We start from the raw sequence: 18,463 nt of genomic DNA, 5'->3' as shown, positions 1-18,463 counted from the left end.
TCCATTCCTCGGATCATTTTAGGCGTTGAGCCGAAAGTTGAAGGCAATCCGACTATCTGGCGGGCCATAGCATAGAAAATAGTGTTGTTACCCTTGGAATCTACCCTGATGTTTCTCTACACCGAAATATGCTTAATATTAGGCTTGTTTGATCTGTTATGGGTTGTAGAATCTAATGGGTGGGGTGGATTTTTCTGATGTGGGCCCCACCTAAGAAAAACCTCAGAAAAATCAAAATTTATAAAAATATGTTAGTGTGGCGCTTCCTTCTGCTGACGTTCATCGTCTGCTACTGGACGTAAGTGGGATGGTGGGCCCCATTGCAGACCCCACCATGATGTGTGTTGAACATCGTCACCGTGCATCTGATTGGTCCCCTTTAATTAGTGGGTCACCCCAAAAATCAGCCATGCACGGGACTCAGGTGGTCCACATTTCAAAGTAGCAGGGGTTGTACGCCTACCCTTGAAACCTTTTTTTTGGGTCCCAGAAGTTCCGGATGCTTATGATATTTGTTTCTCACCTTTATCAAGGTCTGTGTGACCCTATCAACGGATGGGATGGAAACTAAACGTTATGGTGGGACCCACACTATAACGTATATGTTATGTCCAGACCGTCCATCTAATGGACGAGTAGCAGCAAGGTGTTGCTGTGCTCGGACGACAACACGTGGGCCTCACCACGAGGTATTATTATATCACAACCGTCCATCCACTAGACGTGGCCCCACCTGATGCAGGTGTATTATCCAAACCGTCCCTCAGGATGGTGGACCCTGATGAAGCATGTGTTATATCCTTCACCGTCCAGACATATTTGTACAGTGCTGAACTGATTAGGATGGGGCTGTAATGGGCGACCTAATAAATATATATATTTTATATCTAAATCGTCCACCCATTAGAAGTGGACCCCACCATGATAGCGTCCGTCCGTCCTAGTTTGAATAGCTGAAAACCAATCTTCGCGATCTTTTACAATTCTGCCACCTAGGCATGGGTTGTTGCCGCCCTATGGGACACCTTGGACGGTCCAAATCATGAAAAGTGATGATGGGTGGGGCCCACTGTCAAAACCCAGTAGTAAGCATGTCCGTCACTGGACGTTTTGCGCCAGAAGGGAACTGTTTGGATACTTTGTTATAAAAAATAAAATAGGTGGGGCCCACTTCTGATGATATTCTCGGAGATCTACTCCGTTCATCATTTTCTCAGTAACATGTAAGCCCATGGGTCAAAGTATGAAGTAAATCTGAACTCTATGTGGGCCACACTATCCACCTGTGATGAGGCACTACCAGCCGTTGAAGCAACCCTCTGTTATCCTTTACGTGCATGCATATGGAATTTTGCTTATTTATAAATTTACCACTCTCCCTTCTAGAATAGTCTGTCGTTCATTCCTCCCTATTGCACCGTCCAAAAGAAGTGAAATTTGGCGAATATCCACTGTTTTTCATGCTCTTTCCATCGGTTCAGTTTGGGTCCCAATCGCCCAAGGATGTCCAAGATACTTTCTTAATGGTTATTGTCTAATCTTGCCCATCGGGTCACTTATACACTAATCCAAGGGATGAATTTGGACGTGTACGGCTAATTTGTGGTCATCGGGCCATATATAAAGTTTTAAGCTGAACGGATGGTGGAAACCCTGTGATCAAGCTTCTGGCTGACTTTCAGGTCACTTGAGCTTCAATTTCTCAAAATTTTTGGATCACTGGCGTGTAAATTCGTCAATCTTGGTCCCCTGGGGTCCGTCCCTTGCCTTGGTGAATTATGAGCGTTAAATCCATGCTTTTAGCACCCTTTTGTAGTCCATGCTCCTAAATACATCTTGCATCACAAACATGATTAAAGCAGGGCATTAAACAGTATCATGTATGTAAAATTAGGTAATAATTGGGATCTAATATGCAATATTCGACCCTCATCAGTAGCGTGTGGGGCCCACCTTGTATTGATGTAGGTGCACACCTAGCCATCCATCTGTTGTGCTACTGTGCAAGGACCACCATGATGTATTTGTTCATCCCCACTATCTAGATGATCTAGACGGTGCTGGACGTGTTTGGAAGGTGATGAGGACTCCACCATGATGTATGTATTTTATGTCCATGTCGTCCTTCTACCGGTCCCACCTTGATGGATGTGATTCATCCACACCGCCCGACCATGTGATAGGACCCACCTGTAATGTATATTTGAGGCCCACTTGTTGTTTTATAAGACCCATTGGTGTGGCCCAACTTGATATGATGAGGCCCATGTGTAGAGCCCACCTGTTATGTATATTAGGCCCATGTGCAGGGTCCGTCTGTTATGTATTTGTGGCCCTTTTTGGCATGGCCCATTGAGTTGTATTCTAGGTCTATATGATGCGGCACACTTGATGTATATTGGCCCATTGGTGCAGACCATGTGATGCAGCCCATTTGATGTATATGAGGCCCATATAGTGCGGCCCATTTGATATATATGAGACTCATGTGTTGCGGCCCACTGATATGTATTTTTGGCCCATATGTCGTGGGTCATTGTGATGTATTCGAGGCCCATGCGATACGGCCATCATGATGTGTATTAGGCCCATGAGATGGGGCCCACCGTGACGTGTATTAGGCCCAGGAGATGCGGCCCACCGTGGCGTGTAATAAGACCATGTGATGCGGTCCATAGTGATGTGCATATAGCCCTTATATAAGGCCTAAAGTGATATATATTGGCCCACATGACGAGGCCGATGTGATGTAAATGAGGCCCATCGTGATTATATGTGAGGCCATGGGCCCACAATATGTTTGGCCTTATGTTGGTCACTCCTTAGGAGCAATGTTGGTTAGATGTCCACATTGATGGGCACTGATGGTTAGATGTCCTCATTGTGACCTTCCCTTAGGCCTTCTTAGGCCATTCTCTTCATGGGTTAACCCAAATAAGTGGGTCCCATTCGCCTTAGACGGATGGCTTCGTGCTATCGGATTTGATATAACCATGGCCGAGAGCCGATCTTTATATTATGGTTGATTGGTTGTCCATCTATAGACCCTGCCTTGCTTATATATACTGGTTGTCGGTGCCGATTATTGATGCTAATTGTCGATGCTTATCATCGATGTTGATTATCAGTACCAAGTATTGAGGTCGATTCTGAGTGTCGATCCCGATGGTTGAGGCCGATTTCGATTGCCAAGGCCGATTGTCGAGACCTATATGATGTATATATGACCCGTAGTTGAGGCTCATTGTGATATGCATTCAGCCCGTATTTGAGGCTCGTTGTAATGCGTATTCAGCACTTGAGTGAGGCCATGGTGTTGTATATTTGGCCCTTGTGTGAGGCCATGAGTCCACTATATGTTAGGCTCTACGTAGGTTATTCCTTAGGGGCAATGTTGGTTAAATGTCCACATTGTCGAGACCGATTGTCGATATCAGTTATTGATACTGATTATGAGTATGTGACAGCATAGCATCATGATACATGCCCATACGCATCATCTGCATGTTTATTATGAGATGTGGTTAACCATCACATATGTCATTAGGCAGGTTGTTATGAGACTCCTTGGTAGGTGGAGGTTATCTCACATGAAGGCATGGCATGTGTAGGATTGATGCATGACTGGATTGTATGACTCATGCATCTTGTATTGTGTTATAATTACTGTATGCCCTAGCGACATCAGGGCCATAGCCTCCACAGGCATGTCGTGGATGGCCAGACAAGACACTGGAAATTTTTTCTAGCATCGGGCTGTCATAGATGACCCTGAGTGAAAATCCCTAAACCCTCTTGGTACCAGAGGACACCCTAATGTCGAGATTGAGTGGATGTATATGAGTGTATGAGGGCCGAATACTAGGAGGCCGCGTCTCCCACTGTATCGCGGTCAGTTAGGAGGGGGTGTGACCTTACCCGCCTGAGTGAGGGGGCAATATTTAGGTTGAGTTTGACTAGCTTAAGGAATGGGTCCACTATTGACGAGCTGGGTCCAATATTAGCAGGTGGATAGTGAGGTCTCTTCCACTTACCCAGTTGTGAGCTCGAATAGGGGCGGCAAGCTGGCGCAGAGTGTAATAGACCCTGGTGATGATCCCAGAGAGGAATCGTACTGATATGTGGACTTATTGAGCAGGAGTTGCATACTCATTCATTCATTCACTATCCACTCGGGCTGGTGGTGTGCAACTATTTGTTACATGTACCTTCGTAATGACCAGGATTTTCGTTGAGGCGCACGACTAACCTGAGATCAGGAGTTTACCACATTGAGTCTGACTATCCAAATTTAGGTGTGGGATTGGTTTGGATAAAAGTTCCTTGTGATAGACCCCATAGCCTGCGATAATACGTACTATCATCTCGACTTCACACTTTGGCATGGTCATTCCATTCACACCGCATATGACATTTTGGGTTACTGTGTTTCTGCATTTATATGGTCTAGATACGGCTGACGCTATCCGTGAACTGATCAGGAATTGTATATCATATTGCATCCTTGGCATCTGTTATTTGTCTTTTTATGACTCCTTATTTGCATAGCTATTCTATATTACTTACTCTATTATCTTATGATTTATGATCTTGTTAGTATTTCTGCTTACTCTGATAATTCATGATCTTGTCAGTCTTTCTGCTTATTCCGATAATGTACGATTTATGGATTACCTGTATTTTCGGTATTGTATGATGATGGCATTGTATTGAATACTTGGCACTTACCTTGTGCACACACTTACACCACCCTCTAAGCTTTCTATAAGCTTATGCATGATAGATGCATGCAGATGATGATAGGTTGCAACAGTGTTGTGCTTGGAGCGTGCAGCGGTCTTCTAGAGCTTGACTTTCGATTTATGTATTTTCCTTTCAGTATTGTACTCAAATGTTTATATTAGTGGATATGTGATGATGATATTGTCTTTGTAATTTTGGTATACTTGTGATTATGCTTATTATGAGTTAAATGTACATTGAAAAAAATAATCCTCCTTGTAGGATCCCAGGATCGGAATCTGGCATATGGAGGCTAGGAGCCGAGAATGGGGTACTTTGGAGGCTGTCATCACTGGATTCGGTGATCGGAATTCTTGTGAATCCGATTTTTAGGTTTGGGGCGTGACATGCAAGAATAAACGGCTCATCATCTTCCTTTAAGTTCCGTCTAAACCTTCCTAGATTGACAAATATCAAATCTGTTTCGGGATCTATGAAACATTCATTCAATTTATCTTCAATATGCTCCCAATCACATTAGAAGAGTGCTACTCTAAAGTCGAAGTAGTTCAATTCAAGAATTTGTCTACTGATGCCATAATAAGTGACTTCTTCTTCTATAGGATTCCTATCCCTGGCACTTGCCTTGAAGCTAGTTAGCGCTTTCATTGAGACTCCACTGTTCTATGTTGTTTTGTTCATTTCAGAATCGCAGTGTTAAAAACATATCCATTTAATGAGTAAGTATTATATGATATGCATTTGAAGTCAGGACCATCGACAATTCTCTTAAATTGAGACATTTCTTGATTATTTAGTTGATGTCTTAACCAAGGAATGTATTCCATTGGTTTTTCTATTGACAGATTACCCTTTCGATTTTGTCCCGTACGTTTTTGGCCTTGGATGTATGTTTAGTACTTCCTACAAATTCCAAATCATAGCAATTAATTTTTTATATATATATATATAACAATGTTTATTACCATAAGCCATTTAAAAATATAAAAAAGAATAATATACTTCATTAACTTACTCCTCCCATTGATGATTTTCAACGTGATATTGCAAAACCCATCTGCGTGCTTGTTGGTATTGCACTGTAGTAAGATCATAAACTTTTCCTTTCCTATCATTCTGGGAATCACCAGCATTTTTATCATCATCATTGAATATTTTTGGTCCTTACTTATGACCTCCTATTGTATTATTAGGATAGTTTTCCATGCAGTACATCATAGATTCCTCTATAATGTAGCGTTCCGCAATACAGCCCTCTGGGTAAGCTTGATTCATCACATACTTCTTGTATGTTCTCATCATCCTGTTAAATATTAAAATCAGGTATTGATGAAAAAATATAAGCTATTTTGAAAAAGTTAATAAATTAAAATAGTTAAAGTTACCTCTCAAAAGGATACATCCATTGATATCTGACAGGTCCGCAAACTTGTGCCTTCTTCGCTAAGTGCTCAACAAGGTGTGTCATAGAAATGAAAAACGATGGTGGAAAATACTTTTCGAAAACACATAATGTTTCCACTATTTTTTTTTTCATTTCTTGAAGCTCCATATGATAAATTTCTTTAGAACATGTGACGTTGAAGAATCTTGACAATTGTATAATGGCGGCGCGCAATGACTTTTCTTTCTTGAATGAATGCATCAATAATATGGATAGTAACTACTGCATTAGAATGTGATAATCATATGACTTAAGGCCCTTGAGTTGATAGTCATCTATACTGATATGATGTTTCCAATTTGCACTATACCCTCTCGGAACTTTCAAATCACTCAAGGTTCGACAAATGAGTTCTCTTTTAGATCTGGATAATGTGAAAGGAGCTTTAGGCAATAACAACTTACCATTTTTTTCTTCTGGCCAGTATTTTGATCTTATCTTCATAGCCATAAGATCCTGACGGGCTTATAAACCATCCTTAGACTTGTCCTTCATGTCCATGATTGTTGCAATAAGGTTCTCAGTAACATTTTCTCAACATGCATCACATCTAAATTATGATGAATGGGCATATGCTCCTAATATGGCAATGTAAAGAAGATTGATCTCTTTAACCAAGCAGTAAGGTTAGACTCCTCATCTGTGGTTTTCTTCCTCTTATTTCCTATATACTTTCCAAACTTGGTTTGTATATTATTCATTTTAATCAATACCTGTTCTCCAGACAAACGCTTTGGAGCCTGCCGATTTTCATCATTCCCATTGAATTGAGATCTTTGGCTCTTAAAGATATGAGCTCTTGGGAGGAATCTTCTGTGCCTCATATAAGCAAACTTCTTTCCATGTTTTAGCCAAACAGAGTCAGTCTCCTCACTACAAATAGGACATGTTTACTTTCCTCCTGTCCTACACCCAGAAAGATGTCCATAGGCTGGAAAATCATGTATTGCCCATAATAAAATTGCCTTCATTGTAAACCTGTTCTTCCCGAACAAGTCATATGTTATAAACCCTTTCCACAATTCATTTAATTCTTCAATTAATGGTTGTAAATATACGTCGATGTCATGCCCTGGACCATTTTTTTCCGGGAATTAAAAGTGTTAACATAATAAATTCCTTCCTCATGCATAAATGAGGTGGAAGATTGTATGGAATAATCATAACAGGCCAGCAACTATATGAGATGCTCATATGCCCAAAGGAGTTGAATCCGTCTGTTGCAAGTCCCAACTGAACGTTATGTGGATCCGCGGCAAAATCACTAAATTTTCTATCTACAAACTTCCACATAGAAGAATTCACAGGATGACACATGTACGAGTCATTTTTAGCCCCCTTTGAATGCCACAACATATTCTCTACAATCCATGATACGCTATAAAGTCTTTGTAACCTTGGTGTTAATGGGAAGTATCTTAACACCTTCCATGGTACATGTGAGACTCTTGATCTTACAACACTATTCACTTTCCATCTGCTTGCTTTACATGTAGGACAACTTTCCTTATTAACATGCTCCTTTCAGTACCAAATACAATCATTATGGCATGCATGTATCACCTCATAGTTCATACCCAACGAACTGATCAATCTCTTTGCATTATAGGTACTATCTGGCAAAGAGTTCTCGCTTGGGAAAATCTTCTTGAGCAGTTGCAACAAACTCGTAAAGCTATTATCTAACCACTGATATCTAGCCTTCATGCTCATCAACTCAACTATCACTAACAACTTTGTATACTCACGTTTACACGATGGATATAGGGGTTGTACCGCATCCTCCCTTAATTTATTGTACTGAGTATCATTGTTTATGTCATCTTGAGGCTAACTACCATGTTCCTCATTGACCTCATTCATACATGTATCTAAGTCAACGGGTTGAACACAACTAAAAGTATCATTAACCAAATCAACCATTCTGGGCAACAACTCTTCATTACAATTAGTGTCATATGTACTAGGAGCCTTAGCATTGACACCCATATTAGGAAGTTGTTCTCCATGAAAAAACCAAGTTGTGTATGTCTGATCTATACCATTCATAATCAAATGCTCAGAAACTGTACTTAGTATTTTCTTCCCACACACATTACGACATCTTGCACAAGGACAACTATACCAATCAACACCTCTCGAATTACTTTTCGCAAAAATAATAAACGATTCAACGCCTTTAATGTATTCATCACTCAATATATCTTTCGTCATCCAATTCTTGCTTGGGGGCATGAAATCCATTTCTGATATCACATGCATGATCATCCATACCACATGAATTAATTAATTACAATTTCCTAAGAAGAGTGGAAATCAAAGAATCATTGAATTTAATCTAAGATTCAATTATTTACAAAGAATCACTCAAGTAACCGATATGAGACACCCTGCTTGTATATTGAGTTTTCATTGCTCGAGTGAGTTGCTTATTTTCTCCTATTGGATTCTTGAGTTCCTTATGGTAATGGTGGTAATTGCCTCTAGTATGTTATTATCTTGTTTTCTCCTTCCATAGTTTTAAGAGAAAACTAGATTTTCTAATCCATTCCAAAACTTAAAATCAGAAGTCTATTTATAGACTGTGTGAAGATACCCTTAAGAGTGTAGAAACACCCTTTCATAAAGGGTTGTGACTATTGGGTTTGAACCCAAGTGGTGCGACTCTTAGGCTTAAAAAGAAAATTTTTCAAAACAAAATATGAAAGGAAGTAGCCTTTCAAACTTAAGTGAAAAGACACATCCATAGGGCTCCTATGGCCACAGCCATGGCCGTCCCAACGGATATTTTGAAACACTATATTATTTTAAAATAATTTAAAATACAACAAACCTGTAAGTACTATGGTTTTATGCTCCTTTAGTTGTCAAATTTTGTGGTGCCAAAACCTCAATCTATGTCTTGCGTAGTTCATTGTTATAAATGTTCAACACATTACATCACCGCTCTAAGCACTTTACTTCAAGTCAAGAACAAAGAACTACTTCAAACTACTTCAAGAAATGCAAGTACAAGCTACTACAGTAGAATGCAAGTACAAGCTACAATAGTAGAAGTGATCTTGTTCAAGACTCAAGTCAGTGTACAACACAAGATGAATTATTATTCAAGCTATAGAAGATCCCATGTTCAGTGCTACATCAAGTTCAAAGATCTAAAGCTTCCTGAACCTTGTTCGACTAGTCCGAGCACTACCTCGACCAGTCCAAGAAATTCCAAGACTAGTCCTAAGTTAGTTGCAATTTTTTAAAATTTTCTGTTCGTCCACGACCAGTCTTGGACTCTGTTCAACCTGTTGTGTGAACAGTGTCGACTCGTCCTATGACTAGTCTTGGTTCTATGACTCAAACTACAACAACCAATCTTTGAGTCCTATGACCAGTCGTGGGTATGCTACGACCAGTCGTAGACACCCTACGACCAGTCGTAGAACGGTTTTATCTGATCACGCTCAAAAATTCAAAAATCCGTTTCTCCTATGACCAGTCGTAGTGTCCTCAGGACCAGTCGTAGCCGAGTTTCTGCAACTATAAATAGAGCACAAATTTCAGAGATTGATAACTCAATTCAAGTAAAATCAAGGGATCACTCTGAGATAAGTTTGTGTTCATTTTAAGCTACTTTGTGCATAATTTATATTCTCTTTTGTTAGCTTTATTAATTTGATTTGTTTCTACATTCCAATCTTAATTGAAAAGAGGAATTGTGATATTCCTTCTACTTGGAATCAAAATCAAATATAGTTAGCCCAACTGGTTTAATTTAAAATCAATTAGAACCTAGAACCATTTTAAAGTGAGTATTGGACTTTGAACTTCTACATTCGATCTTCTACTCTGATTAGTTCTTCCGTGCTGCAACAAAAGGAGAAATCCATGTATTTTACATTTATGTAAATTTTTATTTTGGTTTTATTTGAGATTAAGCCAGAAAAATGTCATTATGTTGGTTATCTAAGGAGAACCAGAAAACTCAGAAGTGAGGGTTTTTGAATTGTTTAAGCCCTTTTCTAAAAAGACACAATTGTGAAGGTTTTGGGTGAACTTGTGAAAACCTATTTTGATAGTGAATGCTAATATCCCCTGTGTGAGGATATTAGGAGTGGAGTAGCAATCTGTGTGGCTTTTTTAACAGTTGGTGTACACACAGGTGAACCACTATAACTCTTTGTGTTTTGTGGATTTGTGATTTATATTTTCTATCTTTGATCATTCAGATTTATGGGATGTATATGTGAATGTGAATGTTGTAATATTTACATTTCAAGCATTGTGGGGAATGTTGTAATAGTTTAGAATTTATTTCTTGCTATTTCATTTGTTTCCTTTCTATTTGAGTTTTTGATATTCAATTTGTTCTAGAACTAAGGTTGTCCTGCCATAAACCTTTGGTTTTTATGGTGTAAGGTTGTCCTTTGAACAACATTGATATCAATCTCTCTTTTTGAGGTTGCTTTACATTCCAATATAGTGATTTATTAATAGTACTATCTTTTATTCATTTATATTCCACTGTTATTGTTTGAATATGGCATTGTCCTATTCACCCCCCTCCAGGACATATACCTTGGCCATTTCAAGTGGTATCAGAGCCTAATAACGCATTTTGATTCTTGTTATTTGGATTTATTTCCTGAGCTAATCGATCTAAACTATATATAAGATGTCAAATTTTGATAGCCTTTCAGTCACTAGGCCTCCACCTTTTGATGGCACCAATTATGCCTATTGGAAAGCCAGGATGAGGATCTTCCTAAAATCCATGGATGAAAGTGTGTGGCTAGCCACAGTGAATGAATGGACCCCTCCTACCACTGAAGTAACTGGGATCGATGGGTCAAAATCAATGAGAGTAACACCTTATTTCTCATGGACCACACTTCAGAAAAGTGAGAGTAGTGCAAATGCAAAAGCACTAAATGCAATCACTTGCGCACTATCACCAGATGAATTCAAAAGAATTATATCCTATGATTTTGTAAAGCAAGCTTGGGATATTTTAGAAATGACACACGAGGGTACAAATCGTCACAACCAAATTTGAGGAAATACATATGGAAGAAAATGAAATATTTATGGACTTCTACACTAGATTAAATGACATTGTGAACTCTATGTGGGGTCTTGGAGATAAAATCCTAGAAGGTAAAGTGTGTGTAAAAATATTACGCTCACTTCCTGAACGGTTTAATTCTAAGGTAACTGCGATCTAGGAACTTCGTGTGATACGGATACTATGAGGGTAGAAGAATTAGTTGGGTCTTTACAAACCTACAAGTTAAATTTTAAAGCTCCTAAAGGAAAATCTATTGCCCTTAAGTCTTCTAAAAATGTTTCTCAAGAAAACAATTCTGATTTAGAAAATTCTGAAGACGATATGGCCCTTTTAGCAAAAAAGTTTTACAAAATTTTCAAAAGTAAAAAGAGCGTCGATTTTCAAAAAGCAAATGATAAAAAAAAATCTAAATCTAAATCTAAGACTTGGAAATCTTTAAAATATAGTCAATGTTATAACCACCAAGAATATGGGTATTTAGCAAACAAGTGCCCTAAAAAGGACAAACCCAAAAAGAAGAGTATGTTGGCTACTTGGGATGAATCCTCTGATTTTAAAGCCTCTTCTGATTCAGAAGATTCTGAAACCGAGTTGGGCAGTGAAGTTAAAGCCCTTATAACTCTAGCCAAATTCACATTTTCAGATAATGATTCAACAAGTGAAGAAAATTTGAATAGTGAATGTGAAAATGAAGATGATCTTCAAGATACTTACAATGCCCTATACAAGGAAAGTTGTAAAATTGCTGTGAAACTTAAACTTCAAAAAGAAAAATTTTCAAAGCTTAAAGAAAATTTTGAGTCTCTTGTTTTAGAAATATCCCATATTTCAGATTGTTTTGAAAAACACAAATGTGATTTGGAATTCAAAACCTCACAGATTGAAAATCTAAAATCTAAAAATGAAAAACTTAAACTTGAAGTCTCTTCTCTTTTGAGTTTAAAGGATACATGGAGATATGCCCAAGGTGATCTAAAGTTAAAAAAACTTTTATCCGGATCAAGAAAATGTGACGACCAATCCGGTTTGGGCTACGATAAGAATATTCCTCTTAAACAGAAGAACACTCCTCCCAAGTTTGTGAGAGGAGAAACTTCGAACTCAAAAGGGAAAAGTAATCAAAATTTTTAAAAAAATTCTAAGACTTTTCAAAAACCTAAAAACATCTATATCAACTATAAAAATCAGAACCGAAACCCTTTAGCTGAGAAAATAGTTGATCTTCTTAAGGAGCTCTTAAAATCTAACTCAGTGGGTCACTCTAACAATAACTACAATCAAAAGAAGACCCATTATACTCCTAAACCCAAAACAATTATGAAATAGGTTCCTAAGGTTACCTGCTTGGTTGCCAACACTGCTTTCAAAGCTACAAGCCATTCAAAGTGGTACCTAGACAGTGGATTTTCAAGCATATGACTGGTGATAAAGGTTTATTCACCGATCTCAAAGACATGACTGATGGTTCAGTCACATTCAGTGATGGCAGCAATTGCAAGATTATTGGCCAAGGTACAGTCTAACTCTATAACCTCCCTTTGTTTAAAAATATTTTATACGTTGAAGGGATAAAACACAATTTCTTAAGCATATCTCAAATATGCGATAATAATCATAGAGTAAGATTTTCATTGTGAAATTCTAAATAATAAGGGTTCAGTAATGTTAACTGGTCACAGAACTTCTAAAAACTGCTATATTGTTAGTGAATCTAGCTCATCTAATCAAACGTGTTACATGGTCCATACTGATGAGACTGATTTGTGGCATAAACGTCTTGGACATATACGCTACCGTAATTTATATAGACTGAGCAAAAGAGAACTAATAAGAGGTCTACCTAAATTACAAAAGATAGATAAAATATGTGGCGAATGCCAAATAGGGAAGCAATCAAGGAGCTCCCGTAAAAGGTGAACTCCAATGCCACATCAAGACCACTCAAGCTTCTCCATATGGATCTTATAGGACCTACCAGGATGGAAAGTCGAGGTGGTAAAAATACATTTTGGTAATAGTAGATGATTTTACCAGATTCACTTGGGTAGCTTTCTTAAAAGATAAGTCAGAAACCCTTGATGAAATAAAAAGAGTTCTCAAACGAATTTAAACGGAAAAATGTTCTCGAGTCTGTAAGATCCGTACTGAACATGGATCTGAATTTGAGAATAACAGTTTTGAGAAATTCTGTAGTGATCAAGGAATATCGCATGAATTCTCTACGCTTAAAACTCTTCAACAAAATGGTATTGTAGAAAAGAAAAATAGAGTGCTTCAAGAAATGACTAATGTAATGTTGAATAGTATGAAGCTATCTAAAAATCTTTGGGCTAAAGCTATTAATACTGCTTGTTATATAATTAACCGGGTTTATATGAGTAAATTTAATAATAAAATGGCTTATGAAATGTGATTCGATAAGAAGCCTATTGTCAAATACTTTCGAGTTTTTGGCAGCAAGTGCTATATTCTACGTGACCATGAAAATCTGAGAAAGTTTGATACTAAAAGTGATGAAGGGATCTTTTTAGGATATTCTTTAAATAGTCGCGCATATCGAGTACTGAACAAAAGGACCAGTGTTATTCACGAATCTATAAATGTGGTTATAGACGATCACTTGAATACACCTGCCCTAAGTTCAGATAATGATGAAGTTCTTTTAATTGATAAATCAGATACTTCATTAAATCAAACTAATTCTGAATTAAGGAATGTTAAAGATCATCCAACCACTCAGATTCTTGGAAACCCTCTCACTGGTGTGTGCATTCGTAGATAACTTGAAGACATGTAATTACGTATGTTTCACATCCCAGATAGAACCAGCTAACGTAAAAGAAGCTCTTACTGACGAAAACTGGATAGTTGCGATGCAAGAAGAGCTTAATCAATTTGTGAGAAATGATATTTGGTACCTTGTTCCTAGACCTAAAGATAAACATATTATTGGTAGTAAGTGGATTTTTAAAAATAAGTCTGATGAACATGGTAATATAATTCGAAACAAAGCTAGACTGGTTGTACAAGGGTACACTCAAATTGAAGGAATTGATTATGATGAAACCTTTACCCTAGTAGCTCATCTTAAATCAATCAGACTATTCATATCCATTGCTTGTTTTAGAAAATTTAAAATTTATCAAATGGATGTAAAGAGTGCCTTCTTAAATGGCGATCTACATTTAGAAGTGTATGTTGAACAACCAACGGGTTTTGATGACCCTAAGAGTGTTGATCATGTCTATCGCCTAAAAAAGGCTTTCTATGGTTTAAAACAAGCTCCCAGGGCATGGTATGAAAAGTTGACTAAGTTTTCACTAAGTCATAACTTTCAAATGGGAAGTGTTGATAAAACTTTGTTTGTTAAGAAACATAATGATGATATCTTAATGGTTCAAATCTACGTTGATGATATTATTTATGGATCTGCCTGTTCTAACATGACTGTTGAGTTTGCAGATTTAATGAAATCTAAGTTCAAAATGAGCATGGTTGGGGAATTGAACTATTTCCTTGGGTTGCAAGTAAAACAGCAACCTAATGGTATTTTTATTTCTCAAACCAAATATGCTCTGAACTTAATCAAAAAGTTCAGATTTGAGAATGGTAAAAATTTTGATACTCTTATGAGTACAACCTTAAGACTCTCAAAGGACTCTATAGGTAAAAATGTTGATCCTAAGTTATATCGTAGTATGATTGACAGTTTACTTTATTTAACTACTAGTAGACCAGATATTGCTTTAAGTGTTGGTATTTGCGCTAGATATCAGTTTGATCCTAAAGAGTCTCATTTAACTGCTGTTAAGTGGATTATGCAATATGTCGCAAGTTCAATTAATTTTGGTCTTTGGTATCCATATGATACTATGTTTAGTTGGCAGGGTATATTGATGCTGATTGGGCTGGAAATATCGATGATAGAAAATCAACCAGTGATGGTTGTTTTTATATGAGAAATTGTTTAGTTTATTGGTTTAGCAAGAAGCAAAGTTTTATATCACTCTCTATGGCTGAGGCTGAATACATCGCAGCTGGAAATGCTTGTACTCAGCTTGTTTGGATGAAACGTATGTTAAGTGATTATGGAATTACACAGGATTCAATGGTTCTCTATTGCGATAATTCCAGTGTTATAAATATTTCAAAAAATCCAATCCAGCATTCACATACCAAGCACATTGATATTAGGTATCATTATATTTGTGAATTAGTGGAAGAAAAAATAATCTCTTTAGAATACATTCCGATCGAGACTTAACTTGCTGACATTTTCACTAAATCGCTCGACAAAAGCAGGTTTAATAAATTAAAATTTGATCTTGGTATGTGCATTCAAAATTGATTATTCATGCATATATGTATCATAGTGTATATATATTTGATAATTTATTTAGTTAAATTTTAAATTTTTATAAAAAATGCATATTTTTATTGATACTCGACCAGTCATGGGTGTACTTGACCGGTCCTGGTACGACCGGTCGAGGACAGCTCAAGACCAGTCGTGGAGCGCACTGTCCTCTTTTATTTGGGGAAAATCTTCATCGTCCTCATTTCTATCTTGCTTTCCAATAAGTCATGGCATGACTAGTCGAACCCTACTGTGTGATTCGTCATGGTTAGTGCATTTTATCAGTCTTACTTGTAGATTTATGGTCCATTTGCTTCAATCTCATCATTGGAGTGCTTGATTTCAAGCTTTGTTAGGTTATTTGGGATTTTCTTCTAAAATTTTTGATTTTGAGAAAACCCATTTCTCATCTTTTGCATCTCCTTAGTTCTTTGAATTTCTTGTTACCAATGGATGCTAAAGGGAAAAAGAAAATGGCCCGTGGTCCATCTTCTTCGAGATCTACTCCAATAACTTGCCGCTATCTTCGGTCACCTGAAAATGATCCCTCATATGTATGGGATTTGTGTTTGCGCAAGGTTATTGTTCAAAGAGCTGTTGATCTTAACCACATTGCTCATTTTGGTATCATTCCACTCCTCCAATCTGTAGGATGTGATAACATCTTACATTGGGGTGGGCCTGCATACCAATCTATTGTTCAGTCCATGTTCGCATGTATCTCTGATTTTTTTGCTGAGAATTTAACATTTAAGATAGATGCTAAAGAAGGCCCTTTTGATGTAGATCGTCATCTAATATCTTCCCTTATGGAAATACCTGTTAATGATGAGGGTATTCCGATTCATATTCTAATTGAAAAACCCTCAGAATCAGAAAAACGAATGCTCACTAGAGCATTATGTAATATGGATGTGCAATGGACTCATAAAGGGAATGCGCTCCGCTCATAGTACTTGTTACCTAGATACAAAGTCCTCCACAGAATCTTTACTTCAAATCTGTATCCACGTTCTGGTAATAAAACAGAACTGACTTCCTTTATGGTTCGTGTTTTGCACTCTATCGTCTCTGGTACTAAAGTTTATCTTCCATCTTTAATATGTCATTCCATGATTCAGTTTTGTCTTCATCCAGGTCATAGTGATATTCCATTTGCCTATCTTATGACTGTTTTAGCTTCTCATATGTTGGTTACTATGCCTGTTAGAGAGGCTCCTATCCATCATCTTATTTTTAACAACTCAAATATTAACAAGATGAAATTGGAATTGGCTCCTAGCCAAGTGGATGTTGGTGGTGATGGAGTTGAAGCTGGGAATGAAGAAGAAGCTGATGATCTTCCTCCTGATGACATAAACATGGATGATATTTTTTATGAAATTGAGTCTGATTCTGCTAATGATCCTGATTATGAACCATCTGAGTTTGATGCGCATCTGCGTGCACTTGAGGAGAAGGTAGAGAATATAAATGTTGCCCATGATTTATGATTTAAATATATGCGCAAGTATCTTAGGTGCTTAAACAAGGACCTTCATCAACTTGATCCTACCATACCTGCTCCTTCCTCAGAATCTGATTAAGTGATTTACTCTTTGGTCTGTAATAACTTTAAGTATACTTTTGTTGGGTTGTAAACTTTATTTAGTTTGCTGACTGTAGCTTGCTGACTTTGTTTAAACTAGTTCATGGTATGCAGATTTTAATTTGCTTATATCTTGACTCCATGATTACTCCTGTTTATTATCCTTTTCCATTTTTCTTCTTCCTTTGTCATATTGTGACAAAAAGGGAGAGAATTTTTATGGTTTTGCATATGAATTGATATGTTGATGGAATATGGACTGTGGTAGAGTAGCATTTTTTTTATATATATGTGTGCTACTCAGGGGCAATAAGTAAGGAGGTGTTCTACCTACTTCATCTTGATGTGTGATGACAACTGGTGCATGATTCTTTAACCAGGTTGTAACTGGTGTTTTTTTTTTTCTTTTATAACCTGTGCATATTTTTTTGTATTCATATTGGTTATATTATTGTTGAGTGTTTTGTCACAAATTTGATAAAGGGGGAGATTGTAAGTGCTATGGTTTTATGCTCCTTTGATTGTTAAATTTTGTGGTGCCAAAACCTCAATCTATGTCTTACATAGTTCATTGTTATAAATGTTCAAGACATTGCATCACCGCTCTAAGCACTTTACTTCAAGTCAAGAACAAAGAACTACTTCAAACTACTTCAAGAAATGTAAGTACAAGCTACTATAGTAGAATGCAAGTACAAGCTACAACAGTAGAAGTGATCTTGTTCAAGACTCAAGTCAGTGTACAACACAAGATGAATTGTTATTCAAGCTATAGAAGATCTCATGTTCAGTGCTACATCAAGTTCAAAGATCTAAAGCTTCTTAAACCTTGTTCGACTAGTCCTAGCACTGCCTCGACCAGTCCAAGAAATTCCAAGACCAGTCCTAAGTTGGTTGCAATTTTTTAGAATTTTCTGTTCGTCCACGACCAGTCCTGGAATCTTTTCGACCGGTCGTGTGAACAGTGTCGACTCGTCCTACGACTAGTCTTGGTTCTACGACTTAAACTACAGCAACCAATCTTTGAGTCCTACGACTAGTCGTGGGTATGCTATGACCAGTTGTAGACACCCTACGACCAGTCGTGGGTATGCTATGACCAGTCGTAGACACCTTACGACCAGTCGTAAAACGGTTTTATCCGATCGCGCTCAAAAATTCAAAAATCTATTTCTCCTACGACCAGTCGTAGTGTCCTCAGGACCAGAAAAATATCATTGTGTTGGTTATCTGAGGAGAGCCAGAAAACTCAGAATTGAGGGTTTTTGAATTGTT

General features: G+C 37.6%; 1 protein-coding gene across 1 annotated transcript in view; it reads right to left on the bottom strand.

Annotated features, from left to right (window-relative positions):
• Positions 1-18,463, bottom strand: part of LOC131224339 (uncharacterized) — a 43,165-nt gene that overhangs the window by 175 nt on the left and 24,527 nt on the right. The gene's annotated exons all lie outside the window — the stretch shown is intronic.

Source organism: Magnolia sinica, chromosome 13, assembly GCF_029962835.1.
Source record: "Magnolia sinica isolate HGM2019 chromosome 13, MsV1, whole genome shotgun sequence".
NCBI classification, from domain to species: domain Eukaryota; kingdom Viridiplantae; phylum Streptophyta; class Magnoliopsida; order Magnoliales; family Magnoliaceae; genus Magnolia; species Magnolia sinica.
Note: the sequence above shows the minus strand (reverse complement) of the source record. Positions and strands in the feature narration are given on the sequence as shown.